Source organism: Triticum dicoccoides, chromosome 2A, assembly GCF_002162155.2.
Source record: "Triticum dicoccoides isolate Atlit2015 ecotype Zavitan chromosome 2A, WEW_v2.0, whole genome shotgun sequence".
In the NCBI taxonomy this organism is placed as follows: Eukaryota; Viridiplantae; Streptophyta; class Magnoliopsida; order Poales; family Poaceae; genus Triticum; species Triticum dicoccoides.
The window spans coordinates 762,740,210-762,763,241 of record NC_041382.1 but is presented as its reverse complement, the minus strand read 5'-3'; the positions used below and the strand labels follow the sequence as shown (position 1 = coordinate 762,763,241).

Genomic DNA, 23,032 nt, shown 5'->3' with positions numbered 1-23,032 from the left:
TATTTGAACCCGATGCCAGCCTCACCGGCATCCTGAGGTGACACAGCGACGGCCATGCTCGACACCCTATTTCGCGACTTGATGACAGCCTAGCGTCATAGGCAGCTCATCGGTGGTCCAGCGGATGGCGACCCATTTGGGTGGGCGACGACGACCGCAGCTGGTGCACAAGCTCACACTCCACCAGTCCGTACTCAACTCTTCGTCTCGGTATGAGCCCCTTGCAGCCTGTTTGAAGTTTTCTCTTTTTCCCCTTCTCCATTTTTTGACCTGGTTCTGCTCGGGTGCATGCAGGGTGTGGACTGAGAGTTGGATGCTCTGTGCCAGGATATGAAAGTTTTGTGACCATTGTTGTGCCAGCTGTGAGGTATAATGCTAATTGGGCTTGTGAATTTATTGTGTCTTGGAATGGATTGCCGAATTGTTCGGGTTTTCTCAGTATGTAGTTTCTTTTATTTATTTTTTATTCTTATAATTCAGTGGTCCTTGATTGCAACCTGGTGTCATCCTGTTCCTACTCACATGTTACAGTAGTGCACGAGCTGACAGGGAAGAAATCTTGGTTTCAAAGTTCTCTCTGTCCGTGGCCAACTGAGTCGGGTCTACTTAACTTTGCTATCTGACAGATATAGCTATTTTATTTTCACATTCAATTAGGCAATCTTTTGAGGAGGTTGAAATGAGTTATATTTTGGGCATGCTTGATGGCTATTTTTATGTTGTGTCATGTTAGTAGTGTTCTTTATTTGTTTATGGGTCAGATTGTTTGTTTGGTCTTATGGTTTAGATGTTTGTCCTCACAGTTTTGATATGTTTATATAGTACTTTTGGAATGGGATATGATTCTTTTTGGGTTTTTTAGTTTACGCATTCGTTCTAAGAATCTTGATATCTGGCTGTGTTGTTGTAGATTTGTAAAAAAAAATCTTGGGATCCATCTATTCAACCATGTTGGAGTAGGCTATACGATCTTTTTAGTTCTGACCACATATGCTTCTTCCTTGGTCTGTTCACCAAGGTTTGCTCCCTTCCTTTCTCACTGTTGATGCATTAGCTTTGTTTCATTATACTCTTACGATGCTCTGCATCTGTGATGATCCACCACCAACTGAGGTATATAAATAAGCTGTGTATCCTACATTTGTGCTGATCCACACAACTTGCTGGTCTCCAATTTATTTCTTTTCTGACCATCTGCATTTGTGTATGTAGTCATGGACACTGACTTAAAAAATGAACAATGCTACCCCTTCAGCTGCAGGTGCAGGGTACTATGTCTGGACTTGGCTTTTGATTTCAATTCGTCTTGCTTTTTTGTACTAAATCTTTGATTCGTGCTTTTTCTCTTTTCAATAGTAAATCATCTTGCAATACCCATGGTGCCACACGTGTTTTATTCACCAATCCTGTCAAGAGAAATTAAAATCAAGACGCCGATTAGCTTAGCCTTGGGCTGCTCCTTTTCTGCCTTCTGTTTCCTGTATACACCCATCTTTCTTTGATGTACCTAAATTTCTTTTTGTTGTGTTAGGTTGACAGTGACAGCAGATGGAGCTTCTCTGACCGCTACTGAAGACACCGCTGAACAGCTTAACCAGACAAAGACAAAGTGCTATTATGTAGGCATGGTTTAAAAACTATAGCCTTTGGCTTGTCAAGTAGCCTTGCCAAAGCGTTTGTGTAATCTCTACAAGTGGTATGAAGCAAATTCTATGTATATAACACACACGATGCAGATAATAATTATATAGAAGCAGAGAATCAACCTTGCTAGAGCGTTTGTCAAATCTCTACTCAAGTAGCCTTGCCAAACTTTATCTGTTGTGTTCTTTACATGTTGTTTCAGTACATTCTCTAGCGTAAATTTCCTTTTCAGTCAAGCAAAGTTTTCTTGACAATTTTTTTTGAACTTAAGTTTTCTTTCATGAAGTTCACTTATAGTCACTCACTAGGCTCGGTATCGGTTGATGACAGACACCCCGTTGTGGCCTCTCCTGAATCAGCGAATGATGTGGTGATACACTCACCCCCAATATCCACAAATATGGCTTGATATATATATATATATATATATATATATATATATATATATATATATATATATATATATATATATATATATATATATATATATATATATATATATATATATATATATATATATATCATATTCTCCTTGACAACCCCTTTTCACTGGTTAGGCCTAGCCCAACAAACGTCAGTGGGCCGCATGAGCTCCGTGTGAAATCTATAGCATTTGATCTGAGATAAATAGTTAGGTTCTTTTACTCATCATAGAGCATCCAACATAGCAAAAACCGAAAAGACCTTTAAACCATGCCTATATACCATATCATACAGATTCTCGGTTTTTATTAGTTTCACATGCTAAGGTATATAATTTGAATTATTACCCTCAGTGCTTGCTAAAACTCGAAGTTTCTAACAAATGCAAAGACTTCTGTTATAAAAGGTTTAGAATCATTAGCCTTGATGCTTGAATTTGGACCTTGCACCTTACTTGGGTAACATAGAGCCAAATGACACATTGTCCAAATACACATTCAAAACACTTCGGGTTTGACATGGTCTCCATCCTTGATCAAACATAAAGTTACTAAAAAAGGCAAATATTTTCAACGCAAACATGGTTTTAAATGGGTCTCTGCGCCATTTGGCGCACCAGGTCATCTAGTATTTCTAACACCTTTGCTGCTTGCCTTGAACGCCACCCAACAAACAACCCAGGCGATATCGATCGAGGGAGGGTGCACCACAGGCAGGGCACGTCACTTCCTTGCCGGGCAGAGCAGAGAGATGTTTTCCCCTTGCGCGCTCTACCAAACTAACCATGGTGCACTAGCTAGTGGCTACACCGATCTAGTAGTGTAAACCGCTAGGCGCTAGCTAAAAACAGCCTGCTGAGCGTGTGGGTGGAACGCGCTGATCGTTGCACATTCTTTGTACGCATTCAGAACAACATAGTGGTACACTAGTGCATTTTCCCCGTACGTGATCAATGCATCGGATAGTGGTTTATCCCCGTGACACAACGGTGGTATAGATAGCCCGTACCAACTCGACCGGCGCTGTGTGAATTGTGGTTGGGTGCAACATTTGTCATCAGAAGTAGCACTAGCTGTGTACGATGGGCCGTGGAGAAGCGTGACCACAGGCCATGGTTTTCAGTTTCGATGCAATTTCATTGAATTTTAGAAATTTCAGTAATTTTGGCACATACTGAAATAATTGCATTTTGCTCAAAATATTTCAATGATTTCAATAGTACACAGATATTCAAATTATACTTGAATTTCAAAATATTTCGTTGGATCTCAATCAAATTAAAGTGGAAATTTTGGTCCATTGGCCGAATTGAAAACCTGAATCACTTTATTTCATTGAAATTCAATGTGTTTCTGAAACTTAAATTCAAAACCATGCCCCATGCTTGCTTGGAGATAGATCTATCGTATCAGTGGTCCTAACTTAGTGAATAATATCATTAATATCTCCGTATTAGTCCTTTTTGAGGGAAAATAAATCCTCGGCATGCCTTTAATCTGACCTAACTAATAATGAGACATGGTTCACACGAGCTACTCGAAGCGTCCAACATGTTCTGCTCGATCATCATTCATGTCTAACAATTTGGCATAATCGGTCATTTGCTACTATTCCCTAGATTTCCACGCCATTTTTTTTGTGTTGTGTTGTTGTGCGAAAAGGATGATAGTGAGATCCTAGCAGAGTATTCACTTTTTTATCAATGAGAGTATTCATTTTGTTGTTCAATGAAAGAAATAATTTTTTTACTAAACGTTAGATGTTATTTTATTATCAAAACTATACAAAAGCATAGTTCTATGTCCACAAGTTAGTCCATCCGCGTAATCGCTTCGCTCTACTTATTGTTATTCAAGACAATCGTTGCTCCTTAGTTCCTTCTTGAGCATACCCGATGAGCTACTTGCACGCTCCATGCTCGACAAACTAGTTTCTTTGTGCCAATGAACTCTATCATCCAACATCGGGTTCTTCACCAACTTGTTGTTCTTGCTTGCTTCCATTGACCATGTTCAGACGGAACACTCGGCATATGCCTGTTTCAGTTACGCAACATCAAAAACTTGGTCTCTCACTTAGTAAGTATTTGTCTCCACTTGGTTGGATCGACTTCGACCATCCCTATATACAATCTACGGTATCCTCTGGCGCCCTCCTTGTACAATCTCGGGTCTCAAAACCCCAAATAAATCTTTGCATACTACTCTATATGCGCCGATGTATCTTGTTCGCGAAGAAGCAACACACGTGTGGTGATGACAATACATGTTACTAAATAATGTAATGAGAGTTAATGCGGAGGAATGTTCCTTGGTTGTTTAATAAGAAAAATAAAGAAAAACTTTTTATTTGAGTTTTTTTAAATAATACAAATGCATAAGTTTAGATCCACAGGCCCCTCGATGTTATTATCGTGCTATAATACTGTTTTTTAACATGACTTGTAATTAATGAGCTTCCTCATATTCTCCCTGCGTGATAAGTTAATTTTGCCTTATTGATTATAATTTCTCACACCTTATCTAGACTGAACATCCTATTCACAGTAATTATAGTTTTCTTCAGTTACACACAATAAAATAATATAACCTTAATATTCCGGTTGGATAATATATGGTAGTATCGAAAAATTAGACATAACTTGTTATTCCACTGACTGGATTTTATAAGTCATTTAATTCTAACTATGTGATGATATTTTTCCAAGCCAATTTTATTGTCGCGGATGATTTAATATAAAAAGAATTTACGCTATAATTTTATACTTGTTTATTATTCATTTGGTCATGCTATAATCTTATTTATTAGATATTCAATAACATAGCTTCTACAATTAACCACCTAATATACTATTGCTAAATATGATTGTTACTCTTTGTTTATTTTTTTGTTTCTAACGTCGAGCATTGCAAAAGATATTTGCATCACGCTAGATTCAAAATCATAGTTAGTTAAAAAAAAGCCATGCTAGTATATTTTCTTTTGTGGGAAATGTCTCTTAAAAAGATTCTTAAACCATGTAATCTTATATGTGATAAAAATATTTAAAGGATTTTGTCTTGTATGTATAATTGTGAGTTATATAATATCCACTAATATCTTGATAGCAATATTTGAAGTATATGATGTACTAGTTTCTAGTGTATGGTTCATTGGTTATATATAGCTAAATGTAAAAAGCTGTAAGAGCATGGGAGTTGTTTATGAAGATTTCATAATCAAACCGTCGGCATGTTGCTTTATTATTTATTCATGGCAAAATGTGCCTTTCATATTCCTGTGAATTCACTAATCACATGGTAATCACACGCGCATGTGAGTGTGTGTTGTGTACTTTGTGCCACAATAGAAATGAACATCAAAAGGTTGTGATTTGATTGTAATTCTATTACCTTTTCACATTTAGAATTTGATTACCTGTTATGCACATGGTATTAACTTTCTATACATGTGCTCCTAGCTGTTTCTCAAGTAAATAAAATGTAGTCCAAATTTCATAAAGGAAATACATTATTTATGAAATTCGGGCATCTACTGATACAACCGAGGTAGAGGGCATTGTTGGGGAACGTAGTAATTTCAAAAAATTTCTACGCACACTCAAGATCATGGTGATGCATAGCAACGAGGGGAGAGTGTGATCTACATACCCTTTGTAGATCGACAACGGAAGCGTTTGGTTGATGTAGTCGTACGTCTTCACGGCCCGACCGATCAAGCACCGAAACTACGGCACCTCCGAGTTTTAGCACACGTTCAGCTCGATGACGATCCCCGGACTCCGGTCCAGCAAAGTGTTGGGGAAGAGTTCCGTCAGCACGACGGCGTGGTGACGATCTTGATGTACTACTGCTGCAGGGCTTCGCCTAAGCACCGCTACAATATTATTGAGGACTATGGTGGCTGGGGCGCCGCACACGGCTAAGAATAAGATCACGTGGATCAACTTGTGTGTCTCTGGGGTGCCCCTGCCTCCGTATATAAAGGACTAAAGGGGGGGAGGCAGCCGACCAAGGAGGGCGTGCCAGGAGAGTCCTACTCCCTCTGGGAGTAGGATTCCCCCCCCCCCCCAATCCTAGTTGGAATAGGATTCGCGGAGGGGGGAAAAGAGAGAGAGGGGCCGGCCCCCTCTCCTTGTCCTATTCGGACCAAGGGAGGGGAGGGGCGTGTGGCCCATGTAGGGCTGCCTCTTCTCTTTTCCACTAAGGCCCATCATGGCCCATATAGCTCCCGGGGGGTTCCGGTAACCTCCCGGTACTCCGGTAAAATCCCGATTTCACCCGGAACACTTCCGGTATCCAAACATAGGCTTCCAATATATCAATCTTTATGTCTCGACCATTTCGAGACTCCTCGTCATGTCCATGATCACATCCGGGACTCCGAACAAACTTCGGTACATCAAAATGCATAAACTCATCATATAACTGTCATCATAACCTTAAGCGTGCGGACCCTACGAGTTCGAGAACAATGTAGACATGACCGAGACATGTCTCCAGTCAATACCCAATAGCAGAACCTGGATGCTCATATTGGCTCCTACATATTCTACGAAGATCTTTATCGGTCAGACCGCATAACAACATACGTTGTTCCCTTTGTCATCGCTATGTTACTTGCCCGAGATTTGATCGTCGGTATTCCAAATACCTAGTTCAATCTTGTTATCGGCAAGTCTCTTTACTCGTTCTGTAATACATCATCCCGCAACTAACTCATTGGTTGCAATGCTTGCAAGGCTTAAGTGATGTGCATTACCGAGAGGGCCCAAAGATACCTCTCCGACAATCGGAGTGACAAATCCTAATCTCGAAATACGCCAACCCAACATGTACCTTCGGAGACACCTGTAGAGCTCCTTTATAATCACCCAGTTACGTTGTGACGTTTGATAGCACACAAAGTGTTCCTCTGGTAAACGGGAGTTGCATAATCTCATAGTCATAGGAACATGTATAAGTCATGAAGAAAGCAATAGCAACATACTAAAGGATCGGGTGCTAAGCTAGTGGAATGGGTCATGTCAATCAGATCATTCACTTAATGATGTGATCCCGTTAATCAAATAACAACTACTTGTTTATGGTTAGGAAACATAACCATCTTTGATTAACGAGCTAGTCTAGTAGAGGCATACTAGTGACACTTTGTTTGTCTATGTATTCACACATGTATTATGTTTCCGGTTAATACAATTTTAGCATGAATAATAAACATTTATCATGATATAAGGAAATAAATAATAACTTTATTATTGCCTTTAGGGCATATTTCCTTCAGGCATGGCAGCCAAGCATATGAAATTAAATACGGGAATCAATACTCGGGGAGCATAAAGAGACTAGCTAAGATAGCATGCAAGACAATAGGGTTCATCAAAGAGAGGCTAGCCTCCTATCAAAATAGTCGGCCTACCTTCAGAGTGGTTTGTTCCAATATGATGCACTCTCTTGGTCCATGGTGAGTGGACTTTCTACTGTAGGTTGATTATTTTATTATTACTTATTTAATTCGTGAGACTTGTTTGTGTAATGCATTTACTCACTCTGTTTTTATTTACTCTGCATATTGTCTTTGACCGCAGTCAAACTATATAAAGTTTGACCAAGTTTGTAGAAAATAGTATGAACATTTACACTAACAAATTTACATGATGTTAAAGTATATGCAATGATGATTCCAATCATATACATTTGGTGGTGTATATGTTAATATATTTTTCTATAAATTTGTTGAATGTATATAAAGTTTGATTTTAGACAAATCTAATATGCGAAGTAAATAAAAACAGAGGAAGTACATAGTTATCGTATTGGCAAAGGCTTCCGCAGTTCCACTCTCGGAGCTCAGGGCGGTGGCCTATTTGCCCAACTTGTGGGCCGCCATGCAAAGAAACTATGGCATCTATTGTACTAATGAGCAATTTTAGAATATCATTATGAAGTATAAATTAATGGCAAGTGTGCTAGCAAAACTTATCAAATATGCGATACTAGCACACAAATGGCACCAGGATTCCTATTTCATACCGAATTTTCTGTCTTTTTTTATGTCGTTTTCTGTTTCTTTGTTGATGAAGCTAGGTTTTGTTCTTATCTTATGTCCCAATGTCAAGCACATTAGATCCATTTGCTCCCTGTTTTGAGCAAAGTTAGGTCTTTATTTTTCCTTCCAAATCCTATGGGTCCACCGTGTGACCCACATATAAGTCTGCTATATGAATCTTGTAGTTCTGGTCTTCGGAGCTGACCAGACCAATATCCGGCACCAAGTTGCCATCTTGCTGCCATTCCAAACCAGCTTACCTATACCAAAATCGGTTTGGTCTTGCGTGACACAACAGGTTACTAGTACCTTTTCAGCACTGAGACTAGAAGATATCTGATTGTTTGGCACATGCAAGATGATGATAAGAACATTCTTAGCACACTCCACCTGATTAAAGAATGAAGAGGAACAGGGATCCTTGGCTGTGCCGATTGCGATGTCTAACTGATTTTATTTGTGTGTGATGCAGTGTATGGAAATGAAGGTTGGTTGGTTATTTTACATGGCTGTCCTAGTTTTCTTGAGACCCTGACCATTTCTTCTCTTTTTTCCCGAAGCAATGAAATGCTGACCTTTGGAAAAAGAACTTGTCAGCCTGGTGCGGTTACACCAAGCCCATGCACTTTCAGAGTTTCCACACGGACGCACCTTTCCCAGCTGTGAACATCAGACGAAATGGTCGGTGTGGTCTGCATCAACGAACCCACAATTTCAGGCGTATAATGATCCCGTTGCTGATTCTGGCATATGTTGTGTGCACCTCAAGCTATCGTCCAGCCTAATCCATTCATCAGGTCAAACTCAACGGGCGAACGGCGGAAGAAGGTTCCGGCGCCCCACGATTTGTCTTCACTCCGGCCCGCCGTTGCTGTCGGTATTGATCGATGCGTGGCGCCGAAGCCAAGGCCGGCCGATCGTGTGGCGGCGAACTGAGCGCTGCACACCTGCCCAGCCACGGGCACGGGCACGGGCACTGCACCCGGTCGGTGGCCGTTGCCGGCTTGCCGCTATCCATCACCCGCGGGCTGTGGCTCCGCGGCTGCCCGCTCCACAGCACCATTCCTCGGCAAGCATCGCCCATGGCACGACGCCTATCACCAACTGAACTTTTTTCTGTGCAGCGCCACCAGCGGTGGTTCATGCGGAATGGGCGCGTCCGGGCTCCGGGGCACACGAACAGGTAAACGGCGGCCGGAAGTAACATGTGTGACGCTCCACTAGACCACATCACCATTCACCAGACCGTTGGGTCGCGCGGGGACGGGGAAGACAACCGTCTCTCTGCCCGGCAAAGCAACCGACGTGCCCTTGCCTCCGGCGCGCCGTTGCCTTTGCCTTTGCCCCCTCCCTCTCTCCCGCGCATGGGTTGTTGTTGGGTGGCGTTCACGGTAAGCAGCTAGCCAAGGGGTTACAAGAGGTCGGAGATCATTATAGAGTACTATGGCAAAGTGCATGCATGTTTTCTGCGCAGGCGTCGACATGATCTATCTACCTAGGTGCGCTACCTACTAGAGTAGATGCTACTACCCGGGTAGCTAGCAACAGCCTTGATCTGGTTGCGATCGTGTTGGGTGAAATTAACGCACTGGTTCTTTACCTGGCGTCCATGCACATTCACCCTCAGCTTGGAGAATGACCTTGTACTCCGTAGTACAATTTTTCCATGAGATGGGATCATTTAAACCGTGAGTAGTGCATCGGGCCAAGATTCTACTTATATGGCCGAAAATCCTATACTTACGGCAATACCCACGGCAACCCACCTACGGTTGGTAACAAGGGTGGTAACCCGCACCGACACTGTACCTAGGCATGTGACAGTAACTCATCAATGAGAAGAGTAACTTCGTCCTGTCACATGTGTGAACTGCGGTTGGGTGCAAGCTTTGCACCTAGCAGGACTATTTGTCACTGGTAGAAAAAGAGGCTTCCGTCCAGCCCCATTAGTCGCGAAACTGTAGGAACCACGACTAATGAAGTCTTTAGTCGCGGTTCGGCAGACGAACCGCGACCAAAGGCCTGGGCCCAGGGCGCTCGGTGGCCAGCTGGTGCACGTGAGGGGCTTTAGTCGCGGTTGGCCAGGCCAACCGCGACTAAAGGTGCGCAAAGGCCTTTAGTCGCGGTTGGCCAGGCCAACCGCGACTAAAGCTCCTCCCCTATATATACCAGTTCAGCACGCTCACTTAGCCATTTGGTGCCACTTCTCTTCACAAGCTTCACAAGGGGGTGTAGGTTTGCTTTTGGTTCCTCTTATGCACACAAGGTGTTTGATGAAATGCCCTAAGAGGGTGAAACAAACATGATATGAAGTGTTGGAGCCACACTTGAGGTTCCTCATTTATTTTTTCCTCCTCGATCGCGGTTAGCAACCTGAACCTTTCATGCATGTGTGTCATTGATAAAATATGCATGTGTGCAGTTCATTGTTTAATTTATATTGTTTGTAGCTAGTTAGTTTAACAAATGCATGATGGTTAATTATATATTTTATATTATAATAATGCAGATGAATCGGCAATGGATGTACGGTAACCGACTCTCCGGCGAGTTCACTACGGGTTTGAAAGATTTCCTTGTAGTGGCTAATGCGAACAAGCAGGGGGGTTTTGTTATCTGTCCATGTGTTATCTGTAAGAATCAGAAGGGTTACTCTTCCTCAAGAGATGTTCACATGCATCTGCTTCGGCACGGTTTCATGCCAAGCTATAATTGTTGGACCAAGCATGGAGAAAGAGGGGTTATAATGGAAGAAGATGAAGAAGGGGATGATTTCATCGATGAAAGCTATCTTGCTCATTTCGGTGATACTTTCATGGAGGATGCTGAAGGTGAAGGGGAAGGTGAAGAAGAGGCACGTGATGATCCCGTTGATGATCTTGGTCGGACCATTGCTGATGCACGGAGACGCTGCGAAACTGAAAAGGTGAGGGAGAATTTGGATCGCATGTTAGAGGATCACAGAAAGGCGCTGTACCCCGGATGCGATGATGGTCTGAAAAAGCTGGGCTGCACACTGGATTTGCTGAAATGGAAGGCAGAGGCAGGTGTAGCTGACTCGGCATTTGAAAACTTGCTGAAAATGTTGAAGAATATGTTTCCAAAGGATAACGAGTTGCCCGCCAGTACGTACGAAGCAAAGAAGGTTGTCTGCCCTCTAGGTTTAGAGGTTCTGAAGATACATGCATGCATCAACGACTGCATCCTCTACCGCGGTGAATACGAGAATTTGAATGAATGCCCGGTATGCACTGCATTGCGTTATAAGATCAGAGGTGATGACCCTGGTGACGATGTTGAGGGCCAGAAACCCAGGAAGAGGGTTCCCGCCAAGGTGATGTGGTATGCTCCTATAATACCACGGTTGAAATGTCTGTTCAGGAACAAAGAGCATGCCAAGTTGTTGCGATGGCACAAAGAGGACCGTAAGTCGGACGGGGAGTTGAGACACACCGCAGATGGAACGCAATGGAGAAAGATCGACAGATGGTTCAAAGATTTTGCAGCTGACGCAAGGAACATAAGATTTTCTCTAAGTACGGATGGCATGAATCCTTTTGGCGAGCAGAGCTCCAGCCATAGCACCTGGCCCGTGACTCTATGCATCTACAACCTTCCTCCTTGGTTGTGCATGAAGCGGAAGTTCATTATGATGCCAGTGCTCATCGAAGGTCCGAAGCAACCCGGCAACGACATCGATGTGTACCTAAGGCCATTAGTTGATGAACTTTTACAGCTGTGGGGTGGTGTCCGTGTGTGGGATGAGCACAAACAAGAGGAATTTGACCTACGAGCGTTGCTTTTCGTAACCATCAACGATTGGCCTGCTCTTAGTAACCTTTCGGGACTGTCAAATAAGGGATACAATGCATGCACGCACTGCTTACATGAGACTGAAAGTGTACATTTGCCAAATTGTAAGAAGAACGTGTACCTTGGGCATCGTCGATTTCTTCCGAAAATTCATCCAGTAAGAAAGAAGGGCAAGCATTACAACGGCAAGGCAGATCACCGGCCGAAGCCTGCAGAACGCACTGGTGCTGAGGTATTTGATATGGTCAAGGATTTGAAAGTCATCTTTGGAAAGGGTCCTGGCGGACAATCAGTTCCGAAGGGAGCTGACGGGCACGCAGCCATGTGGAAGAAGAAATCTATATTCTGGGAGCTAGAATATTGGAAAGTCCTAGATGTCCGCTCTGCAATCGACGTGATGCACGTTACGAAGAATATTTGCGTGAACCTCCTAAGCTTCTTGGGCGTGTATGGGAAGACAAATGATACAAAGGAAGCACGGCAGGACCAGCAACGTTTGAAAGACCCTGATGACCGGCATCCGGAATGGTTTCAAGGTCGTGCCAGCTACGCTCTGACCAAAGAAGAGAAGGTCATCTTTTTTGAATGCCTGAGCAGTATGAAGGTCCCGTCTGGATTCTCGTCCAATATAAAGGGAATAATAAACCTGAAAAAGTTCCAAAACCTGAAGTCTCACGACTGCCACGTGATTATGACGCAATTGCTTCCGATTGCTTTGAGGGGGCTCCTGCCGGAAAATGTTCGAGTAGCCATTGTGAAGCTATGTGCATTCCTCAATGCAATCTCTCAGAAGGTAATCAATCCAGAAGTTCTACCACGGTTACAGAACGATGTGATCCAATGCCTTGTCAGTTTCGAGTTGGTGTTCCCGCCATCCTTCTTCAATATTATGACGCACCTCCTGGTTCACCTAGTCGAAGAGATTTTCGTTCTCGGTCCTGTATTTCTACACAATATGTTCCCCTTCGAGAGGTTCATGGGAGTATTAAAGAAATATGTTCGTAACCGTGCTAGGCCAGAAGGAAGCATCGCCAAGGGCTATGGAAATGAGGAGGTAATTGAGTTTTGTGTTGACTTTGTTCCTGACCTTAAGCCGATTGGTCTTCCTCGATCGCGGCACGAGGGGAGACTAAGTGGAAAAGGCACGATCGGAAGGAAATCAACGATATGTATGGATGGCCATTCTCTGACTGAAGCACACCACACTGTACTGACCAATTCGAGCTTGGTGGCTCCGTACTTTGAGAAACACAAGAATATTTTACGCTCGGACAACCCGGGGAAGCCTGAATCCTGGATTAGGAAGGCCCACATGGAGACTTTCGGCAGTTGGTTGAGAAAACATTTAATGAATGACAATGATGTTGTAGATCAGCTGTACATGTTGGCCAAGACACCATCTTCGACTATAACGACTTTCCAAGGGTACGAGATAAATGGGAATACATTTTACACGATCGTCCAAGATAAAAAGAGCACCAACCAAAACAGTGGTGTCCGCTTTGATGCAGCAACCGAGAATGGGCAAAAGGTCACATATTATGGTTACATAGAGGAGATATGGGAACTTGACTATGGACCCTCCTTTAAGGTCCCTTTGTTCCGGTGCAAATGGTTCAAGCTAACAGGAGGTGGGGTAAAGGTGGACGAGCAATACGGAATGACAATGGTGGATTTCAACAATCTTGGTTACCTTGACGAACCATTCGTCCTTGCCAAAGATGTCGCTCAGGTTTTTTATTTGAAGGACATGAGTAGCAAACCGAGGAAACGGAAAGATAAGAAAACGATCAGTACATCATGCGATGATCCAAAGCGCCACATTGTTCTTTCAGGGAAAAGAAACATCGTGGGAGTGGAGGACAAGACAGACATGTCAGAAGATTATAATATGTTTGGTGAAATTCCGCCCTTCAAAGTGAACATTGACCCAAGCATTAAGTTAAATGATGAGGATGCTCCATGGATACGGCACAATCGTAAGCAAGCAGGGACACAAGGGAAGAATTGATATGTAATAATTTATTGTACCAAACTTTGTATTTGGTCGATGAACTGAATGATGTATCAAACCTTTTGTCAAACCTTCAAGGGGTTTTAAAATGAATTAGTTTTATTTTTCTGATTTTTTTGATATATAATTGTATTTTTAAGATTTTAAAATGAATTAGTTTTATGTTTTTGATTTTAAAAGGAAAAAGGAAGAAGAAGAAAGAAGGAAAAAGGAAGAAAAAAACAGAAGAAAAAAACAGAAGAAAAAAGGAAAAACAGAAGAAAAAAACAAACAGAAGAAAAACATAAGAAAAAAACAGAAGAAAAAAACAGAAGAAAAAAGGAAAAAGGAAAAAAGGAAATATGCCACCTACTGGGCCACCACGGCCTGAATACGACTAGAAACCCATTAAAGGGCCAGGATTCAGGCCCGCAGAAGGCCGAGTAGGCCCACAGGCACATAGTGACAGAATAGGCCCGTAAGCCTGCATTTGAGAGGAGCTCGAAGTGGTGAGCGCAGCCGCGCTTATAAACCACTGTCGAAGCCTCTCGGCTAGCGAGGTGGGACTAAACATCCCACCGCACCGCGCCAGTTCTAGCACAGACCTTTAGTCCCGGTTGGGGAGGCGGACCGCGACTAAAGGGTACCCTTTAGTCACGGTTGTTGTCCCCAACTGCGACTAAAGGGTCTTTCTGCGCGGGAACGGAAGCGGCGCCAAAATCCTTTAGTCCCGGTTGGGGAGGCGGACCGCAACTAAAGGGTACCTTTAGTCGCGGTCCGCCTCTCCAACCGCGACTAAAGGTGCGTCTATAAATACTGCACTTAGCAGTTTTGCCACTTCCCATTCTCCTCTCTCTCGACGCCGAAGCGCTGCCCCGACGCCGACGCCGAAGCCCTGCCCCGACGCCGACGCCGACGCCGAAGCCCTGCGCGTCGCCGCCCCCGTCCCCAGTGAGCGCCGCCTCCGCCCGTGCCCTGCCCTTGCCCGCCGCCCGTGCCTTGCGCCCTTGCCCGCCGCCCGCCGCCCGCCGCCCGCCGCCCGCTGGCCCTGCCTGCCGTCCTCCGCGCGCCGGCAGAAGAAGAAGAAGGAAGAAGAAAAAGGAAGAAGAAGAAGAAAGAAAAAGGAAAAAGGAAGAAGAAGAAAGAAGGAAGAAGAAAACAAAAGAAAAACAGAAGAAAAACAAGAAAAAGGAAGAAAAAAGGAAAAAGGAAGAAAAAAAGAAAAAGGAAGAAAACAACAGAAGAAAAAAAGAAAGAAGAAAAAAAAGGAAGAAGAAAAAAAGAAAGAAGAAAGAAAGAAGAAAGAATATGTTTTGGAATTCATTAATATTTTTTTGTTTTGATGAATTTTTTTGTGTCTAATAAAATCAATTTTTTGAAATACACGAATAATTTTTAAATTCACGAATATGTCATGAATCAGTGAAAAAAATTAAATACGTGAACTATTCTGAAATCCCTAAACATTTTTTGAATACACAATATGTTTTTATTCCTGTTTTTTCCACAAAATCATCAACATTTTTTGAAAACCTTTTTTTTTGCAAAATCACAATGTTTTTGTATCCATGAACATTTTATGATTCATTTTTTTGAATTCACATACATTTTATGATTTCTCAAATATCTTTTTTCATTGCTATATTTTGATATACTGAATTGTTTTAAAGATGAAAAGGATAAAAACAGGAAAAGAAAAAATGAAATGAAATGAAAAAGAAAAGAAAAAAGAGTGTGGCCAGCACCCCCCGCCCTGCACATGGGCCATCCCGACCCCACATATATTCGTCTCCATCCGCATCCCTGGCCAAACCCTAGCCACTCTACTCCAAGCTCTGTTCGGACAATTTGTTTATACGGAGAGGGGCGGCGAGGGGGGCGGCGATGCGCGCGGTGTTTTTTTAGGGATCGAGAGGGGACGGCGAGGGTTATAAATGTGTTGTCCTCGCCTCCCCTCTCCGTGACGCCGTCGTCTGCCGCCCCGTCTCGCGCTCTACCGCGCCCCACCCCTTCCTCGTCCCCTCCTTTCGCCACCGCCCTTTCGCCACCGCCACCGCCACCGCCCCCCTTCTTCACTTAATTAATTTGTTTTTACTACATGTTTTCAGGACTGACATAATGGCGGACGATAGAGCTGACCCGATTATGGACAACTATGATCCGGACGGTGAAGCACATATGTTCGGCATCATAAACGGCGATATTCTATATGTGCCGACCGGAGAAGAAGAAGATGATATCTCTTCTTATCTGAACCTTGACGATGAAGATGAAGGGCGCCGTCAGCAAGATGATGCCGAACAAACGTCGATAAACGACGATCTTCAAATGGAAGTAGCAACCACCTCCGGCGCCGAGGTATATATATACATTGAGCCTCTGGTGATACAAACTAACTGATTTGAATAAATATGTGTGTACTAACGCGCGCGACTCTTTCTTATTTTAGCCCTCGGCCGGATCGTCGAAACAATCGAGTACGTCGTCAAAGCGTGGCGCAACCAAGACGATGAAACAAGGAGAAACATGCACCATCGAGGTTGTCGACAGTGCAACCGGCAGGCCGCTGGAGCCCCGCAAGAACGCCACCAAGTTTGTCAGCCAATGCGGAGCCATTGTTAGAGACAACGTCTCGATCACCATCCAGGAGTGGAATGAGCCAAAGAAGGCACGAATTGATGGTTTCACTTTTGTCTATAAGAGAACAAAAAAAGATTGCTTCAAGAAGCTTATGGAACATTTCGTTCTACCTCCGGAATACAACAAATTCGATGAGGAGGGTAACAAGATTGAGGAAAACAAGGAGAGGAGGAGGCTAGTCAAACAGTTCGCTCTTCATAAGATGGCCGACGCATTCCGGAAATTCAAGCAAAATCTAGTCCATGACTTTGTCAAGCAGAACAAGACTCCGGATTTCAAAGGACAATATGAGAAACTGAAACATGATTGGCCAGAATTTGTGAAGCAAAAGAAATCGGAGCAGTTCATTCAAATATCGAAAAAAATAAGGAAAATGCGGCTAAGAAGGAGTACAATCATGTTATGGGGCCAGGAGGGTATCGCATTTGGGTGCCTAGGTTGGAGAAGATGGAGAACGAGCTGACGGCGCGAGGAATCCGTCCAGGTACGGAGGGATGGGCCCCAAGGGCCAAAAGCTGGTGGTACGGGCATGGGGGAACGCTGAACCCGGAGACAGGGGAGTGTGTTTACCGGGGCAAATTAATTAAACCCACCCAAGCCCTTATTAACGCAATGAGGGATGCTCAACAGGGGAAGATCAAGTTCAACAGAGAGAACGACGCGCTGACAAAAGCCCTCGGGAATCCTGAACACGGAGGACGTGTACGAGGCATGGGGCACATTCCGTGGAAAATAGGGTTCCCCCAGAACGATGACCCATACGGTTACAGAAGCCGTAAGAGAAAGATGGATCGGGAAGCAGATGTTGTGGCGTGGTTGGCATCGGAAATGGATGTGATGAAGAAAACCATGAGTGTACTAGTAGCCGAAAGAGATGCAGCTCGGGTGCAGCATGAAGATCATCCAGCGGATCTCGGAAGCCAGCAGCGGAGAAGCAGCGTGGCTTCCACGGAGGCCCCACCGGCTGGTGCAGATGCACCGACGATCGAAATTACTGCACCGGAGCCTCTGGTGGTCCAAATTACTGCACCGGAGCCTCTGGTGGTCGAAATTACTTCACCGGAGCATCCTCGCTACCCCGTGGACGATATAAAGGAGATGAAAGAATGTCATCTGTATTATCCTATCGGGAACATGTCCATGAAGGTAGCCATCGGCAGTGCTTTACCATGTTTACCTGGAGCACTCCACCACAACAATCCCATTCAAGATGGCTATGCTCGTGTCACGGTGGAGGACATAGTCCAAGGGTTTGAGGACCTGGAGATTGACATTGCTACACCTGAAGGGGAGAAAAGACTTGGAGATGTCAAGCGCCATTTCATTCTATGGCAAAAGAAGTTTATCAAGTTTCCAGGCGAGGCGCCAAGGACAACAAGTCCACCCCCCTACGGTGGTGGTGGTGGCGGTGGCGGTGGTGGTGGTGGTGGTGGTGGTGGCGGTTCACCTACACCTCCGTCACGTCAGCCGACGCCGCCCCCCAGTCCACAACGTCCGGCGGGTGATCAGCCGCCGCCCCCCAGTCCTCGTCCGGCGGGTGATCAGACGCCGCCCCCCAATCCACCTCCGGCAAAGAAGCAGAAGCAGTCCTGGATTATTAACCCGGACCCTTATGTACCTAAGACCACAAAGGTACCGGAGCCATCACTGAAGCCTCTCCCCAGAAGGCCTTGGGAACGTAGTGCCGAGGAAGTCGACGCGGCCGCGGCTGCTGATTTGGAGAAATGGAAGGCGGACTGCAAGAAGAAAAGAGAGCCCGAGCCCAAGCCAGTATTTTCTGATGAGCAAAAGAAGTGGGCTAAGTCATTTTTGAGCACACCGTCCCAAGCCGCGAAGAATCTGCCTAACGACTATGCACGTGAACTTCGCAGGCAGGCACTCATGTTCAAGGAGAACAAAGAGCGGGAGAAGGCCGAAAGTAAAAAAAGCGGGAAACAAGTTGCCCAGCTCGGGGAACAAAGTAAACAATCGATTGCCCCGCTTATAGTGGATGCCCCCGAGATCATACAAGCTGCGGCAGCACAGGGATTGACTGTAACGAGTGCCAGAGAACAAGCGGCCAACTTAGGTATTACTCTTCGTGAACTGTTAGGCCTTGATGAGGCGCCAGTGAAGGAGGTAGTAATTACATATGTCAAGAATGGGCCTCTCGTCGAGCCTGCGCAGGAAAAGGATCTACCTCCACAAATGAAAGGTCTGCTGAAATGGTACAAGGGTTACATAAAAAATAAAAACGCCAAAGAATATATTTATGCGGAAGTTAGACATGAGCATCACTTCAAACATTACTATGTACAAATTGAATTGAGTGAATTGTTTCAGCTTTTCAATCAGCGCGAGCTCGATAAATCTATCATCAGTTGCTACGTTCTGTAAGTGATTTATTAATTTCTACCCCATCTCGTTCATATTGCCTGCACTATATATATGTCCTAACTATATTGTTGTGTCCGCTATTATACATGCAGAATGAAGATTAAGGAATGCAGAGTAAGGAACATCCATGATGTTGGGTTCATTGACCCACACATCGTTAATGGACATGTGTTGGAGCGTTACCCCGCCGACGTGGAGGCAGACCTGTGGCAGTTTCTTACAAAGCAGGAACTCAAAAGTGATATTCTATTTCCTTACCATTTTGAGTGAGTGTTTCTGTCTTGAGCACATTCTCTTTTGTTTACTCCATGCATGGTATGTGGCCGGCTAATCGATGAGTTATGCATGACGTACTGTGCATGTATCATGTCCGCAGGTTCCACTGGATTCTGCTAGTAATTAAAGTTAACACCTCAGAATGTCTCGTCCACGACTCTGTGAATATGGATCCAAAGCTTTGGGGCGGCATGAGAAGAATGCTGCAGAAGTAATTATTTTCATTCATTTGCGCTCTATATCGATCGGCCTATTTCGTTCATTTCCTAATATCAAGTAACTAATTAATAACTCTCTTGTTCATTTAATTTTCTTTGCCTCGTAGGGTTTGGAGACGGTTCGTAGATACAAAGGTCGGTGAATTCAAAAAAGAGCTAGAATTCAAAATGTTAAAGGCTAAGAATGCTGGGGATATTCAGCCACCGGAGACCAATCTATGTGGATACTATGTCTGTGAGATGATCCGGAGATACACCTCTGAGCGGGTTCCGAGTGATACCAATGCTAAGAGGAATAACCTCCGGTGGATGCTTAGTCCAGAAGCTCGCTTCCGACCACTTCAAGAGGAACTAGCTGGTTGGTTCAGCAGGGAAGTCCTCCATCCTAAAGGAGAACACTATTACGAGGACGTAGAACTTTATATGCATTAAATCATGTATGGAAACTTGTTCAAAATTGTATATGGTCATCCGATGATATTGAATATATATTGTATATTCCTCTTGAATTCTTTTTGGTTCTAATTTCAAATTTATTTGAAATTGTACATTCATATGCATGTATGTAGTACCGTAGAATATATGAAACTCCTTCAAAATTAAAATAAAGCACAAAAGAAATAAAACAATACAAATTAAACAGAAAACAGGTTTAAGGGGGGGGGGGCTAAAACCCTAAACCTGCGGCGGCCTTTAGTCGCGGTTGGCCAGAAGAACCGCGACTAAAGGTCCTCCGCCCCGACGGCCACCTGGCGCCCACGTGGACGGGCCTTTAGTCGCGGTTCTTAAGCAACCGCGACTAAAGGGGGGGCCTTTAGTCGCGCCCGTTCGGTCGCGGTTGCGCAACCGCGACTAATGGCAGTTGCGAACCGCGACCAAAGGCCCTTTTTCCACCAGTGTGTGTACCATGAGCCATGGAAAAGCACGACCACAAGCTTGTGTTGTGTGCCCGGAGATCAATCAAGTGTCGTCTCAGTGGTTGAGAACTAATCACTGGTCCTAATCTAGTTAATACTAGCACCATAAATATCTTATGGCTCATTTCAAGGAAAAACGATCTTCAAAGATACCGTTCACTTCACACGAGCTTATCAAAGTGTTCGCTCGTCATGTTTATCAACTCGTGCGCACCTCTCCGTCTTGTGAGCATCAAGCGAAATGGCCGGCCTTCAGGCTTGTAATCATGTTGCTAAGGGTATTTCAAGGCGGATCCGCAAACCTCCTGCAATCAATCGTCTTAATCATGCTGTCTGGATCGCAGAAGCCATCCAACACCGAATTGTCTCGGTCCGCGGAGCTGTCTGGACACAATTTCTTCCGTAAACTGATGGCAAATGTCGGGGCTTTGCGGGAGTCCGGACTGATCCCATGCACCATTGCCTACCCAAACTCCTCCTCCCGCGTGCGTTCCCATCCCACGTCAGCTGCCCGCATTCATGCCGCTCTAGAGCGGCCGCTCCCCATTGAAGAGCGGACACGACCTCTGCGGTGTCCGCGCCTGTTCAATGTCGGATACACGTCACTAGACGGGACGGGGCGGATATCTACCATGCCTGTTCAATGCCCCGTCCGTCTATATGTCGCCGTTAAGAAGGCTCGCCGGACAAGAAACCCACTCCAGCGTCCACATTGACGTCTGGCCTCACCGGAATCCGCTATTTATGGGCAGCCACACCCGGGTATCTTCATAGAACAATGCATCCACTCCACATCCTCCTCCTTTTCTCAACATCTGCCATGACCGCCAACGGAAAAGCACTGTGGGACAGTCTATTGCCGGAGATGAAACACGCGGTGGCTGCCCAGCTGCCATGCCAGGCAGATCGAGGCCGACTTGCGGGCCAGCTCGCCTGAGGTCTCCAGTGATGAAGACGACACCACGATGGAGACAAGCTCCAACGACCGGCTCCCACGCCTCCTATGCACGCCGGCTTCACCATGAAGCAGGCGCAGGCACACTACAACGCCACCATGGCGGAGGTGCAACCTGCGCCAGCGCCTCTCTCGGCGTTCCAGCAGGCGCAGATGGAACAACGACACAACCTATTCCTCCTGGAGCAGCACCGGCTGGCGCAGGGCCAGATTTACGGCGAGCGCGCGAGCGAGGAGGCTGTGGCGGCCATGTCCGCAGCGAATCCCAAATTCGTGGCAGAGTTGTATGCCATCTACGATGTCGTCCGCGCTCAAGCCATTGCTCGCCAGGAAGTGGCCACCGCGGAGGCGCAGCTGCAGGCGATCACGGAGGAGAACAACGCCAGCTGTGCCTCCTACGCGTCGCTGATGAACCATCAGCCAGCCCGGTGGGACGAAGACAACGCCGGCGTGACCATTTCCATCACGGACTTCACGTCCACCAGCGATGGACAGGTCGCGGACTCCACCAAGGATGAATAGGTCATGGGAGGCGGCGGTGCCTTGTGTCTCATGTTGGCCGGTTCTTTCCCGTGTTCTACTCTTCCTCGCCGGAGACCGCACCTTCACCTCATCGGTCTTATTGCCGATGCTCATGGAGACGAGCGGATGGAGGACCACACGGGCTTGGACGCCGAGCGCTGCCGCCGTAGTACAGGTTTAGGGGTGGGTCCTTTTTTTATTCTAAATATTTGAAATATAATGAAATTTGTCATGTTTGTATAAAATCCGTCATGTTTGTATGAAAACCGGTTGTGTTTGCATGAATTTCGTTCAGTTTGTTAAAAAAAAATTGAAATATTTGCGGCTAGCATTGGATGACGCCCTCTCACATCCGTGTGCACGGACGCCTTCCTGCTCTGCCCGGCAAGGAAGCCTCGCCTGAGCGTTTGGGTGGCGTTCACGGTAAGCAGCGGGTTAAAGGATAAGAGCTTACAAAAAGTTCGCCCCTCAGATTATTAAATGGTACTGCAAGATGCATGTTTTTCACACCTTTATTACCGGCGTCTGAGATGATCTAGGTGCGCTAGCTAGTAGTATTAGCTAGCTCCCAAACAGCCTCGATCGCATGTACGTAAAACATGCGTGGCTGATGCCCATGCACGTTCTTCACCATCTGCATTAAGAATATCCTAGAACTCTCGTGTGTGTGTAAGAGCAACTTCAACAATTTCCCCAGAGACCTTTCTCTAAAAGTGGTTTTTTGGCGTTTTCATAGAAGCTAGGGGAAGTTTTTTTAAAGCAACTTTTGTCAACTCACCTAATCGTCTTCCCCTAAATGCATTTTTATTTTATTTTTAATTAAACAAAAAAAGTAAATAATTAGTAGGGCCCTCTAGTCAGTGACATCAGTGGGCCGTGCGGTGGCCGCCGGCGAGGTCCGTGGCATGGCCGTTCGGACGGCGGCGGCGGGTGGTGGCATCGAGCGATGACAGGCGTGACGGCTGCACCAGCCACGAGCTGCTGCGGCGGCTGACCCTGGAGATGCTGCGGCGGGCGATGTTGGCGGGGTGGTGCAAGCGATGCGGCGGAGGGTGTGGCAGCCGCAGGCGGCGCGGGTAGTGACGGTGGCGTGGGTGCCGCAAGCGTGGCGGCGGCGGCGCTGGGTGCTGCGGGCATGGCAACGTCAGGCGGCGGCTGGCGACGGCTCGGCCACGTTTTGGCGCGGGCTACGGCGGCACGACGGCTT

The 23,032-nt window shown here is 45.5% G+C and overlaps 1 long non-coding RNA gene across 1 annotated transcript; it reads left to right on the top strand.

Annotated features, from left to right (window-relative positions):
• Nucleotides 1-935: 935 nt before the first annotated feature.
• On the top strand, nt 936-1,848 carry LOC119352359. Its single transcript, XR_005170156.1, has 3 exons — nt 936-1,018; nt 1,213-1,268; nt 1,532-1,848. It is a non-coding gene; the product is annotated as an uncharacterized LOC119352359 (long non-coding RNA).
• Nucleotides 1,849-23,032: the final 21,184 nt, after the last annotated feature.